A 12,324-nucleotide genomic window follows, 5' to 3' on the forward strand; every position below is an offset into this window, starting at 1 on the left:
ACTTGCCACATATCTCCCGACCTGAGTACGACACCTCATCATAGTCATGCTCTGCCCGGGAGATCTGTGGTCAGTCTGTGCACTGTGGTATGTGATCGGACCAAGATCCACGGACAGCTGTCTGAGCCCTTACCTGTAAGTCTGCCTTGTTTTAGCTGCTTTTGCGATGCTCCTCACCATGATGCAGCTATCTGCTTCCTCTCCAGTGCCTAGCCCTCTCCCATCTAGGACACTACATCACAGATGAGATGGTGGGGCCTGCTCCTGGCTTCTAACTCAAGCCACCCCCCTGATAGCAGTTTCTTCTATGCAGTCACATACCAGGAGGAGTGTCTTGCTGTACTTATACTGAAAATCACAACCCCTGAGGGAGCCTGACATCCTGTGTGAATGACAGTGGGATTTCTCAGGGAGCATGGCATGCATTAGTAGCCGAACAAGCCATGTCCCTGAAATATTACTGTGTTTTAAATCCTGAAGCAAAGTATGCCCTCACATCTTAACATACCTGAAAGGGACTGTCAGCAGGCTTTTGTTATGTAATCTGAAGACAGCATGAGGTAGGGGTTAAAACACACAATTCAGCAATGCTTCTCTTATCAAGCTCTGTACTGTTGTTTTCTTACAATGATAGCTTCTGGCGCTAAAATAATTATTGCTGGACTGAAGCGGGGCATGCCTCCTCGTCCGACACGCCCTCTACTGTGATAGGCAGCTCATTGTCTATAGACATAGTTTATGGAGAACCTCGGGTAGGCGGGGTTAGCTTCCTCAGCTCTGCTGCATTGCTAAATCTAAAATCTCTGATTGTGTGAGAACTGCCGCATTCAGTAATCTTATTCATACATCATTGGATTCAGGGTCTCTTTGCCTACATAATGATGCTCTCAGATGAGGTAGCAAAAACCTGCTGACAAATTCCCTTGAGGGAAGGGGGAGCACTTGGAGGAGGCAGACAGCCAGCCGCGCATGAGTAAGGAGAGTCATCATGGGTACAGATGAAGATGGCAGACCTACTACGGTAAGTACTACTGCTAGTTCATTTAGAGAAGTGTTGTCAGACGTGAGACAGATGAAGTCTCATGTGACCACACTAGCAGTTTGGGCAATGTTGGCCAGAACTATGGGTGTTTTTTTTTTTTTTTTTTTATCCCTGCCTTTTGATTGGACAGATCAATAGTCATATGAAATAACACACCTATAGAACAAAATTAAACACCCTGTTGAATAAGAAATGTAACAGTAATTGTGGCCACTCGTATATCCACAACAGAGTAGAGCAGGAAAAAAGTCATTTTTATCTACATTCCTGCCACTATGTGCATTGTGCTGGGATGTAGAGTATATAAGGTCAAGAGTTGTTAATGGGCTGACTGTACAGATGATGGCACATAAGATATGTCCATTGTCTCTTTTCTCTTCGACCCACTCAGAACACCCAGCAAGCAGCTGAACTGGCTACTACAGCAGGAGATTCATCCTCGGGTATCAAATATGTAAAACTGTTTGGGCACACAGCAGAGCTTGGAAGTGAAGGAGCGCCGTTTGACTTTTTCAATGCAGAATTGGCTGGAATTGAGATTGGATGCCATGTCACGTTTGCAGAGCCCCTGATGTACCTAAACAGTAGAAACCCCCCACAAGTGACCCCATTTTGGAAACTAGACCCCCCATGGAACTTATCTAGATGTGTGGTGAGAACTTTGAATGCCCAAGTGCTTCATAGAAGTTTATAATGCAGAGTCGTGAAAATAAAAAATATTTTTTTCCACAAAAAAGATTTTTTAGCCCCCAAGTTTTTATTTTCACAAGGGTAACAGGAGAAATTGGACCGCAAAAGTTGTTGTCCAATTTATCCCGAGTACGCTGATGCCCCTTATGTGGGGGTAAACCACTGTTTGGGCGCACGGCAGAGCTCAGAAGGGAGGGAGCACCATTTGACTTTTTGAGCGCAAAATTGGCTGTCGTGTTTGGAGACCCCTGATGTACCTAAACAGTGGAAACCCCCCAATTCTAAATCCAACCCTAACCCCAACACACCCCTAACCCTAATCCCAACCCGATCCATAATCCTAATCACAACCCTAACGATAATCACAACCCTAACCCTAAAACAACCCTAATCTCAACCCTAACCATAACCCTAATCAAAACCCTAAATCCAACACACCCCTAATCCTAATCTCAACCCTAACCTCAAACCTAACCCTAATCCCAATACACCCCTAACCCTAATCCCAACCCTAACCTTAACCCTAATCCCAAACCTAACCCTAATCCCAAACGTAACCCTAATGCCAACCCTAACCCTAATACCAACCCTAATCCAAACCCTAACCCTAATCCCAACTCTAACCCTAACTTTAGCCGCAACCCTAGCCCTAACTTTAGCCCCAACCCTAGCCCTAATTTTAGCCCCAACCCTATCTTTAGCCCTAACCCTAAATTTAGCCCCAACCCTAACCCTAAGGCTACTTTCACACGTGTGTCGTGTGGCATCTGTAGCAATCCGTCATTTTGGACAAAAAACGGATCCTGCAAATGTGCCCGCAGGATGCCTTTTTTGCCCATAGACTTGTATTGCCGACGGATGGCCACACGTCGCGTCCGTCGTGCACTGGATCCGTTGTGTTTTGGCAGACCGTCGTCACAAAAAAAACGTTCAATGTAACCTTTTTTTTGTACGTCGCGTCCGCCATTTCCGCGCATGCGTGGCTGTAACTCTGCCCCCTCCTCCCCAGGACATAGACTGGGCAGCGGATGCGTTGAAAAACTGAATCCGCTGCCCACGTTGTGCACAATTTTCACAACGTGCGTCGGTACGTCGGGCCGACGCATTGCGACGGCCCCGTACCGATGCAAGTGTGAAAGAAGCCTAACCCTAGCCCTAAATTTAGCCCCAACCCTAACCCTAAATTTAGCCCCAACCCTAATTTTAGCCCCAACTCCTCTCTCCTGCCGGCCGGCAGATGGCGGCAGATGGCGGGCGCACTGCGCATGCGCCCACCATTTTCTTTCCCGATGAAGAAGCCGGGGACGCAGGAGGACCCAGGGACACCGGTAAGTATGATAGGGTCTCCGAATCCCCCTATTTCTCTGTCTTCTGATGTGCGATCACATCAGAGAACAGAGAATGACAGATCACTTTTTTTTTTTTTTTTGCGACCGCCGGTAAACAGTTAATTACCGGCGATCGCAAAACAGGGGTCGGTAAAAACCGACCCCGATCATGTTCTTTGGGGTGTCGGCTACCCCCGGCAGCCGAGACCCCAAAGATCCTCCGGGTGCTGGCCGGCGGGCGCACTGCGCATGCGCCCGACATTTTTTTGCCGGAAAAAGATGGCGGCGCCTATCGGGAGCCACGAGGAGCACCGGGGGAGACAGGTGAGTATCGGGGGGCTATCGGGGACCCCATTTCTCTGTCCTCTGATGTGCGATCACATCGGAGGACAGAGAAATTAAAAGGGAAATCGCGTTTTGTTTTTTTTTTTGCGATGGCCAGTAAACGGTTAATTACCGTCGGTAAAAAAACCCCGAATCATGTTCTCTGGGGTCTCAGCTACCTCCGGCAACAGAGACCCCAGAGAAAATCTGACTCTGGGGGGCGCTATTCACTTTCTCCACAGCGCCGTTAAAGTGCTGTGGTTTAAGTACCCTTAACTGCTGCCGTGAAAAGGTGTATCAGCGTTCGTTAAGGGGTTAAATCACCCCCTTTCGCCCCATCCAAAATAAAACAATAAAAAAAAAAAAAAACCTACACGTATTTGGTATCGCCGGGTTCAGAATCGCCAGATCAATAAAAAAAAAAGCATTAACCTGATCGCTAAACAGCGTAGTGAGAAGAAAAATTAGAAACGTCAGAATTACGCTTTTTTCGTTGCCGCGACATTGCATTAAAATGCAATAATAGGCGATCAAAAGAATGTATATGCACAAAGGTGGTATCATTAAAAACCTCAGCTCGGCACGCAAAAAATAAGCCCTCACCCGACCCCAGATCACGAAGAATGGAGACGCTATAAGTATCGGAAAATGGCGCAATTTTTTTTTTTTTTTAGCAAAGTTTTTTTTTTTTTTCCACCACTTAGATAAAAAATAACCTAGACATGTTAGGTGTCTATGAACTCATAATGACCTGGAGAATCATAATGGCAGGTCATTATGACAATCATAATGGCAGGCGCTGGGCCTCTCTGGCCTTTCCCGGCGCCTGCGCACTGCAGTACTTTGCTCTGCCCTCAACACGGCAAAGTATGCCTGCGCCGGAGCCACAGCAGGAAGACAAGAAGAGGATGTCATCATATGAAGATAGGAAGCGGTGGACCTGGACCGCAGCAGGACCGCCTCTGGGTGAGTATAATCTAAACTTTTTCTTACCTTTCAGGTAACATCTGGGGCTTATCTACAGCATTACAGAATGCTGTAGATAAGCCCTTGATGCAGGTGGCCTTATCTCATATATGATTTTTGGGGTGACAGATTTCCTTTAAGTTCTGTATGTTGATCTTTCGTTGCCTGATCTTGGACCTCATTCTGACCATTCATCTGTTTAACCCCTTCTGCTCTGATCCGCTATCTTCCTGGTATTCTGACCTCGGAACTTTACCTGACTACTCTTGTCTCTTTCCTATGTACCCTCCGGTCTTCTGACCTTGGACTCCTTGACTATCTCCTGACCCATGGCTTGGCCGTGAGAAGTGTCTAGCGTCACACAAATGCTATGCAGTCAAGAGCAATGCATTTCAAACGCTCTCTGGTGTTCTTTTTCAAAGGTATTTATTGAGAGTGAAAGCCAGGGAGTGTTTGAAAAGCCTATCTATTAACTGCATAGCATTTTATCACATTATGGATCCATACATTTAAATTTTAATGATGTATTTGAATACATTTTGAAACTTTAAGAAGTTGGAAAATCTCCCTTTTTTTTTTTTTCTTGGATTGCTCACGTGAAGTAACAGGTTTTTCCCTGCTTCTGCACACCGAGAGCCATCCAGGCCAATTACCACTCTAATAACAATGACACTTATGTAATAATTGTGTACTTGACCTCTATCCTGAAGTGCAATGACATAGTCTTTCTTTGTTTCTTCCTCCCTTCTTCAAAGAGCTACATTTTTTTTTTCTTTACCTTTTTGTTGTAAGAGGGTTATTTGTGGGAGAAGTTGTACTATGGAAATGGGGTAAATGGTGAAAATAAAACCCAATTCGTCCATTGTTTTAGCTTTCTGGCATTCATTGCATTGTGAAAATGAAATGAACTCTCCAGTTTAATAAGATTACGGGGATACCAAATCTGTACAGTGTGTATTATGTATCATTTGGGGGTTCACCACTTTATTTATTTTTTTATTTATTTTTTTAAAGATGATATCGAGGGAAAGAAAAAGACAGATCTGTTTTGATTTTCTTTATTTTTTTATCCCTCCCAGTGCGACTTGAACTTGCAGCGGTATATAAGTATATGGGCTCATACCCATATGCGAGGAAAATAAAGGTTCGATTTCTGGAACGAAAAAATGAATGAGTGTCATGCGAGTACAATGCGATATTCACACCTAGCATCCGATTTACATCTGAGTGCATTGCGATTGCAATGCGATTTTAACATGAGATTTTACCTACAGCAGTTCTGTTATTTACACATCGTTTTCAAAGGAAATATTTGTCAAAATATATACCGTATATACTCGAGTATAAGCCGAGACCCCTAATTTTGCCTAAAAAAACTGGGAAAACTTAATGACTCGAGTATAAGCCTAGGGTGGAAAATGCAGCAGCTACCGGTAAATTTCAAAAGTAAAAATAGATACCAATAAAAGTAAAATTAATTGAGACATCAGTAGGTTAAGCGTTTTTGAATATCCATATTGAATCAGGAGCCCCATATAATGCTCCATACAGTTTATGATGGGCTCTATAAGATGCTCCATATTAAAATATGCCCCATATAATGCTGCACAAATGTGGATTATGGCCCCATAAGATGCTCCATACAGATATTTGCCCCATATAATGCTGCACATGGCCCCATACAGATGCCCCATACAGATATTTGCCCCCATATCATGCTGCACATGGCCACATAAGATGCCCCATACAGATATTTGCCCCCATATCATGCTGCACATGGCCACATAAGATGCCCCATACAGATATTTGCCCCCATATCATGCTGCACATGGCCCCATAAGATGCCCCATACAGATATTTGCCCCCATATCATGCTGCACATGGCCCCATAAGATGCCCCATACAGATATTTGCCCCCATATCATGCTGCACATGGCCCCATAAGATGCCCCATACAGATATTTGCCCCCATATCATGCTGCACATGGCCCCATAAGATGCCCCATACAGATATTTGCCCCCATATCATGCTGCACATGGCCCCATAAGATGCCCCATATCATGCTGCACATGGCCCCATAAGATGCCCCATACAGATATTTGCCCCCATATCATGCTGCACATGGCCACATAAGATGCCCCATACAGATATTTGCCCCCATATCATGCTGCACATGGCCCCATAAGATGCTCCATACAGATATTTGCCCCATATGCTGTTGCTGCGATTAAAAAAATAAAAATTTACATACTCACCTCTCCGGACCCCAGCACTTGCTATAGTCACTTGCTCCCCGTTCCACCGCTGACCGCCGCTGTGTCTTCCCATCCTCTGCACTGACGTTCGGGAAGAGGGCAGCGCGCACTAATCGCGTCACCGCGCTCTCTGACCTGAGCGTCACTGCGGAAGAGACAGCGGCGCCGACAGTGGAACGAGGAGCAGGTGAATATCGCACACTGCCCCCCGTCATACTTACCTGCTCCTGGCGCCGTCGCTGCACGTCTGTTCCCCGGCGCCGCATTTTCTTCCTGTAGTGAGCGGTCACCGTTACCGCTCATTACAGTAATGAATATGCGGCACCACCCCATGGGAGGTGGAGCTGCATATTCATTACTGTACCATGTGACCACTCACTACAGGAAGAAACTGCAGCGCCGCGAAGCAGGGACATGCAGGGATCGCGCCAGGAGCAGGTGAGTATTATTAGACAGCCCCCGCTCCCCCTCCCCTGCCGACCCCTTTGTATGACTCGAGTATAAGCCGAGAGGGGGACTTTCAGCCCAAAAAAGTGGGCTGAAAATCTCGGCTTATACTCGAGCATATACGGTATATACTACCTGAAGAGCCCGGCGTTGCCCAGGCATAGTAACTGTTATTTATAGCACCTCACTTCTCTCATTTTCCGATCACGCCTCTCATTTTCCCCCTCACTCCTCTCATTTTCTCCCCTCACTTCTCTCATTTCCCCCCAACACTGTCATTTTGACCTCACACCTTTTTCCAATCACTCCACTATTTTCCCCTCACTCCTCTCCTTTTGCACTCACACTTCTTCATTTTCACCTCACACCTCTTATTTTCCCCTCAGTATATACCTGTATGTCATCTGCTCCTGTATATAGTATATACCTGTATGTCATCTCCTCCAGTATATAGTATATACCTGTATGTCATTTCCCCTGTATATAGTATATAACTGTATGTCATCTCCTCCCGTATAGAGTATATACCTGTAAGTCATCTCCTCCTGTATATAGTATATACCTGTATGTCATCCCCCTGTATATAGTATATACCTGTATGTCATCCCCTTGTATATAGTATATACCTGTATGTCACCTCCTGTATATAGTATATACCTGTATGTCACCTCCTGTATATAGTATATACCTGTATGTCACCTCCTGTATATAGTATATACCTGTATGTCACCTCCTGTATATAGTATATACCTGTATGCCATCTATCCTGTATATAGTATATACCTGTGTGTCATCTTCCCTGTATATAGTATATAGCTGTATGTCATCTCCTCCTGTATATATAATATATAGCTGTATGTCATCTCCTCCTGTATATAGTATATACCTGTATGTCATATCCACCTGTATATAGTATATACGTGTATATCATCTCCCCTGTATATAGTATATACCTGTATGCCATCTCCTCCTGGCTGTCAATTTGCCTCCAACACTTTTCCTTTCACTTTTTCCCCATTATGTAGATAGGGGCAAAATTGTTTGGTGAATTGGAACGTGCGGGGTTAAAATTTTGCATCACAACATAGCCTATGACGCTCTCGGGGTCCAAACGTGTGACTGTACAAAATTTTGTGGATGTAGCTGCGACGGTGCAGATGCCAATCCCGGACATACACACACACACACACACACACACACACACACACACACACACACACACACACCTTTATATATCAGCGACGGGCACAGTCTGCCGCGAATTCGCCTCAACCAATCAGCGACGGGCACAGTATCGACGTAGATGTCATAATGGTTGCCATGGCGACGATGATGTCATAAAGGTTGCCTCGACCAATCAGCGACGGGCACAGTCTGCCGCGAATTCTGGAATCATCATTGTCCATATACTACGGGGACATGCATATTCTAGAATACCCGATGCATTGGAATCGGGCCACAATCTAGTATATATATATATATATTATATAAAGCTGAATGTGTGTATGTGTGTATGTATGTATGTATGTATGTATGTATGTATGTATGTATGTATGTATGTATGTATGTATGTCCGGGATTGGCATCTGAACCGTCGCAGCTACAGCCACAAAATTTTGCACAGTCACACGTCTGGACCCCGAGAGCGTCATAGGCTATGTTGTGAGGTGAAATTTTAACCCCGCGCTTTCCAATTCACCAAACAATTTTGCCCCTATCTACATAATGGGGAAAAAGTGAAAGGTAAAGTGTTGGAGGCGTCGCAGCTACAGGCACAAAATTTTGCACAGTCACACGTCTGGACCCCGAGAGCGTCAAAGCTATGTTGTGAGGTGAAATTTTAACCCCGCGCTTTCCAATTCACCAAACAATTTTGCCCCTATCTACATAATGGGGAAAAAATGAAAGGAAAAGTGTTGGAGGCAAATTAACAGCTGCCAGATGTGAACAAGGGGGACTTAAAGAATGACAGCGATGGCGCCAAAGAGTATATACTGTACAGTTGCTAAGGTGGGGCCCCGACATGGGATAATGACCACACCACCACGGGGATATGAACACACACACAAAATGCGCCACACACTACCACGTGCTCGAACACATATACCACCCTCAGCGCACATTTCACCACACATACACCAACCTTGCCACATAAAAGTAGAAACACAAAACTCGCCGCGCAAAACTCGCCATATGCAAAACTAGGCTCACGCAAAACTCGCCACACGTGCAAAACTCACCTCATGGAAAACTCACCTCATGCAAAACTTGCACACACAGAAAAATTGCCACATGTACAAAAGTTGCACCACATGCAAAAGTTGCCTCACACAAAACTTGCACATACTCAAAACGCACCACACAAAACTCGCCACGCGCAAAACTCGCCATGCGCAAAACTTGCTACACACAACTTGCTACACTAACCTGTCACATGCAACTCGACACACAAAATGTTGCTACACGCATGTCGCCACACAAAACTCATCTCACAAAAGTCGCTACATGCATGTCGCCACACGCAACTCAACACACACAACTTGACACATGAAACTCGCCCTAAAACACACACAAGTCTGGTATTGTCCTTCAAAAATAAAAATCTGATTAATAAGCAGACAAACTACAAGAGCAACAAATGTACCATATAGGAAATACGGCAGCTGTCAGTCACATGACCTGTCTATTATGTGTATGTGTGAGCTAATATATACTGCTAGGGGGGAGGGCTTCCTGTTGGCTGGGGATTTACCAGGCTGCCAATAGCAACCAATCACAGCTCAGCTTCTATTTTGCTACAGTTAATTAACCTGAGCTCTGATTGGTTAATATAGGCAACAAAGACATTCTCAGTATAACAAAGCTAATATATGTTGTGAAATGCTTCTATTTGCTTAGTTTTTGCCTTTTAATAATTACATTTCTATCTATTTGTTTTGTGGTTTTTGTGTGCAGAATAAATTTCTGTTAACACATTCTATTTTGCTAACAGCAGTCATTAACCTGGGCGAAGCCGGGTAGTACAGCTAGTATATATATATATTTTTAGAGAAGCTGGCAACTCCTGTGCGCGTACAGTAAAATCACACTGACAGGTTAGAATAGATATATACACGTAGAATAGAATTTCAACCAGGACGGTGCCAAGATCTGTGCTGAACTCTGGAGCCTGGGAAAATGCCAGTTCCAGAAAACGCACTGTACTAATTGTATTTGTCACTGACCTCTATATATCTACCTATTCTATATGTATTTACTGTATGTAATCCATCTCTTCTATCCTGTCAGCTCCTGCAGTGATTTTACAGAAGCCGACAGATTAATTACCGACTTCTATCTTTCAGTTCAATATATATGTTACTGACGTGTGTGTGTATATGTATATTCTATGTGTATATCTCTATTCTATTCTAACCTGTCAGTGTGATTTTACTGTACACCACACATGAATTACCGGCTTTTCAAAGGACATCGGTGCGTAAAAAAGGACACCACTCGCATGGTGCAAGTGCTGTGTGTTTTTTCTCACATCCATTGACTTGCATTGGCCAGTCTCGTCTGAGATACGCAGTTAATCGCAGCATGTTGCAATTTTTTTTTCTCAGTCCGATTTCAGCTGAGAAAAAAAAAATCGCAGATGAGATGTCACCCATTGAATAACATTGGTCCGAGTGCAATCCGATTTTTATTTATTTTTTTTTTCTCATCGGACTGCACTCGTCCGTTTCTCTTGCAAGTGAGTATGAGCCCTATAGGTATGTCACTGCTTAGGTCCTTGAACCTGCTGGCCAATACAGTAGCATGTGGCTGTATAATGGGGCGAGAGAAATTGGGAGCTACATAGTGTCACTACACACGTCATCGTACCAGTTATTACAGGAAGGCCAGCGTGCGTCTCAGGCTGAGGGCTGTATACACTGTATTCTGAGGGAAGCTGGCACCATACATTCACAGCTGGTCACGGTCGCCACTTTTTGTTGCAATTACTTGTAAAACATCTACTATGAGTGCACACCACAAGCTGACCATTTGTATGCCACCATGCCAGGGGTGACGGTGAGCAGGCACTGTCATGTCCAGCCCTGGAAGCGCAGGACTTCATGAAGCAGGTCATTAACCTTCTGCAGACTTTAACCCTGCACCAGGCTGGGCAGGCAGCATGTATCTCTTCCATGGCACTGACAAGACTGAGGAAGCAAACATCTGGCGCTGTAACCCAGCCACAATGAAGCGAACACGACAGCCAGCTGGTGCATTCACTCCAGACAGCAGGCAGTGCCCATAGAGCGCGCCAGGCACAGGGCTGCTGGTGGGTACATTACCTCCCTGGTGCACGGTCTCTGCACGGGGCGCAGCTGCTGCAGCACACATCGCACCGACACTTCCTGGATCAGTGTGACGCAGGGGCTGCTGGGAGGAGCCTGTCACTGCCTGGAGGGAGGGAGGGAGACAGCACCGAGGCCGCCCAGCATACACTGTGCTGGCATCTCCAGTGCTCAGCTCTCCGACGCACGCAGTGTATGCTGGCATCTCCAGTGCTCAGCTCTCCGACGCACGCAGTGTATGCTGGCATCTCCAGTGCTCAGCTCTCCGACGCACGCAGTGTATGCTGGCATCTCCAGTGCTCAGCTCTCCGACGCACGCAGCGTATGCTGGCATCTCCAGTGCTCAGCTCTCCGACGCACGCAGTGTATGCTGGCATCTCCAGTGCTCAGCTCTCCGACGCACACAGCGTATGCTGGCATCTCCAGTGCTCAGCTCTCCGACGCACGCAGTGTATGCTGGCATCTCCAGTGCTCAGCTCTCCGACGCACCCAGTGTATGCTGGCATCTCCAGTGCTCAGCTCTCCGACGCACGCAGTGTATGCTGGCATCTCCAGTGCTCAGCTCTCCGACGCACGCAGTGTATGCTGGCATCTCCAGTGCTCAGCTCTCCGACGCACGCAGTGTATGCCGGGCATCTCCAGTGCTCAGCTCTCCGACGCACACAGCGTATGCTGGCATCTCCAGTGCTCAGCTCTCCGACGCACGCAGTGTATGCTGGCATCTCCAGTGCTCAGCTCTCCGACGCACACAGCGTATGCTGGCATCTCCAGTGCTCAGCTCTCCGACGCACGCAGTGTATGCTGGCATCTCCAGTGCTCAGCTCTCCGACGCACGCAGTGTATGCTGGCATCTCCAGTGCTCAGCTCTCCGACGCACGCAGTGTATGCTGGCATCTCCAGTGCTCAGCTCTCCGACGCACGCAGTGTATGCTGGCATCTCCAGTGC

General features: G+C 46.1%; 1 protein-coding gene across 2 annotated transcripts in view; it reads right to left on the minus strand.

The window, feature by feature from the left end:
- MANEA (mannosidase endo-alpha) overlaps positions 1-11,547 on the minus strand; it is a 71,224-nt gene extending 59,677 nt beyond the window's left edge. The window contains exon 1 of one of the 2 annotated variants that reach the window (XM_077289710.1): positions 11,376-11,547. The gene's annotated coding sequence lies outside the window, so the exon portion shown is untranslated. The remainder of the gene's footprint in view (positions 1-11,375) is intronic. The other variant, XM_077289709.1, reaches the window with a different exon arrangement.
- Positions 11,548-12,324: the final 777 nt, after the last annotated feature.

This window comes from Ranitomeya variabilis, chromosome 2, assembly GCF_051348905.1.
Source record: "Ranitomeya variabilis isolate aRanVar5 chromosome 2, aRanVar5.hap1, whole genome shotgun sequence".
NCBI lineage: Eukaryota > Metazoa > Chordata > Amphibia > Anura > Dendrobatidae > Ranitomeya > Ranitomeya variabilis.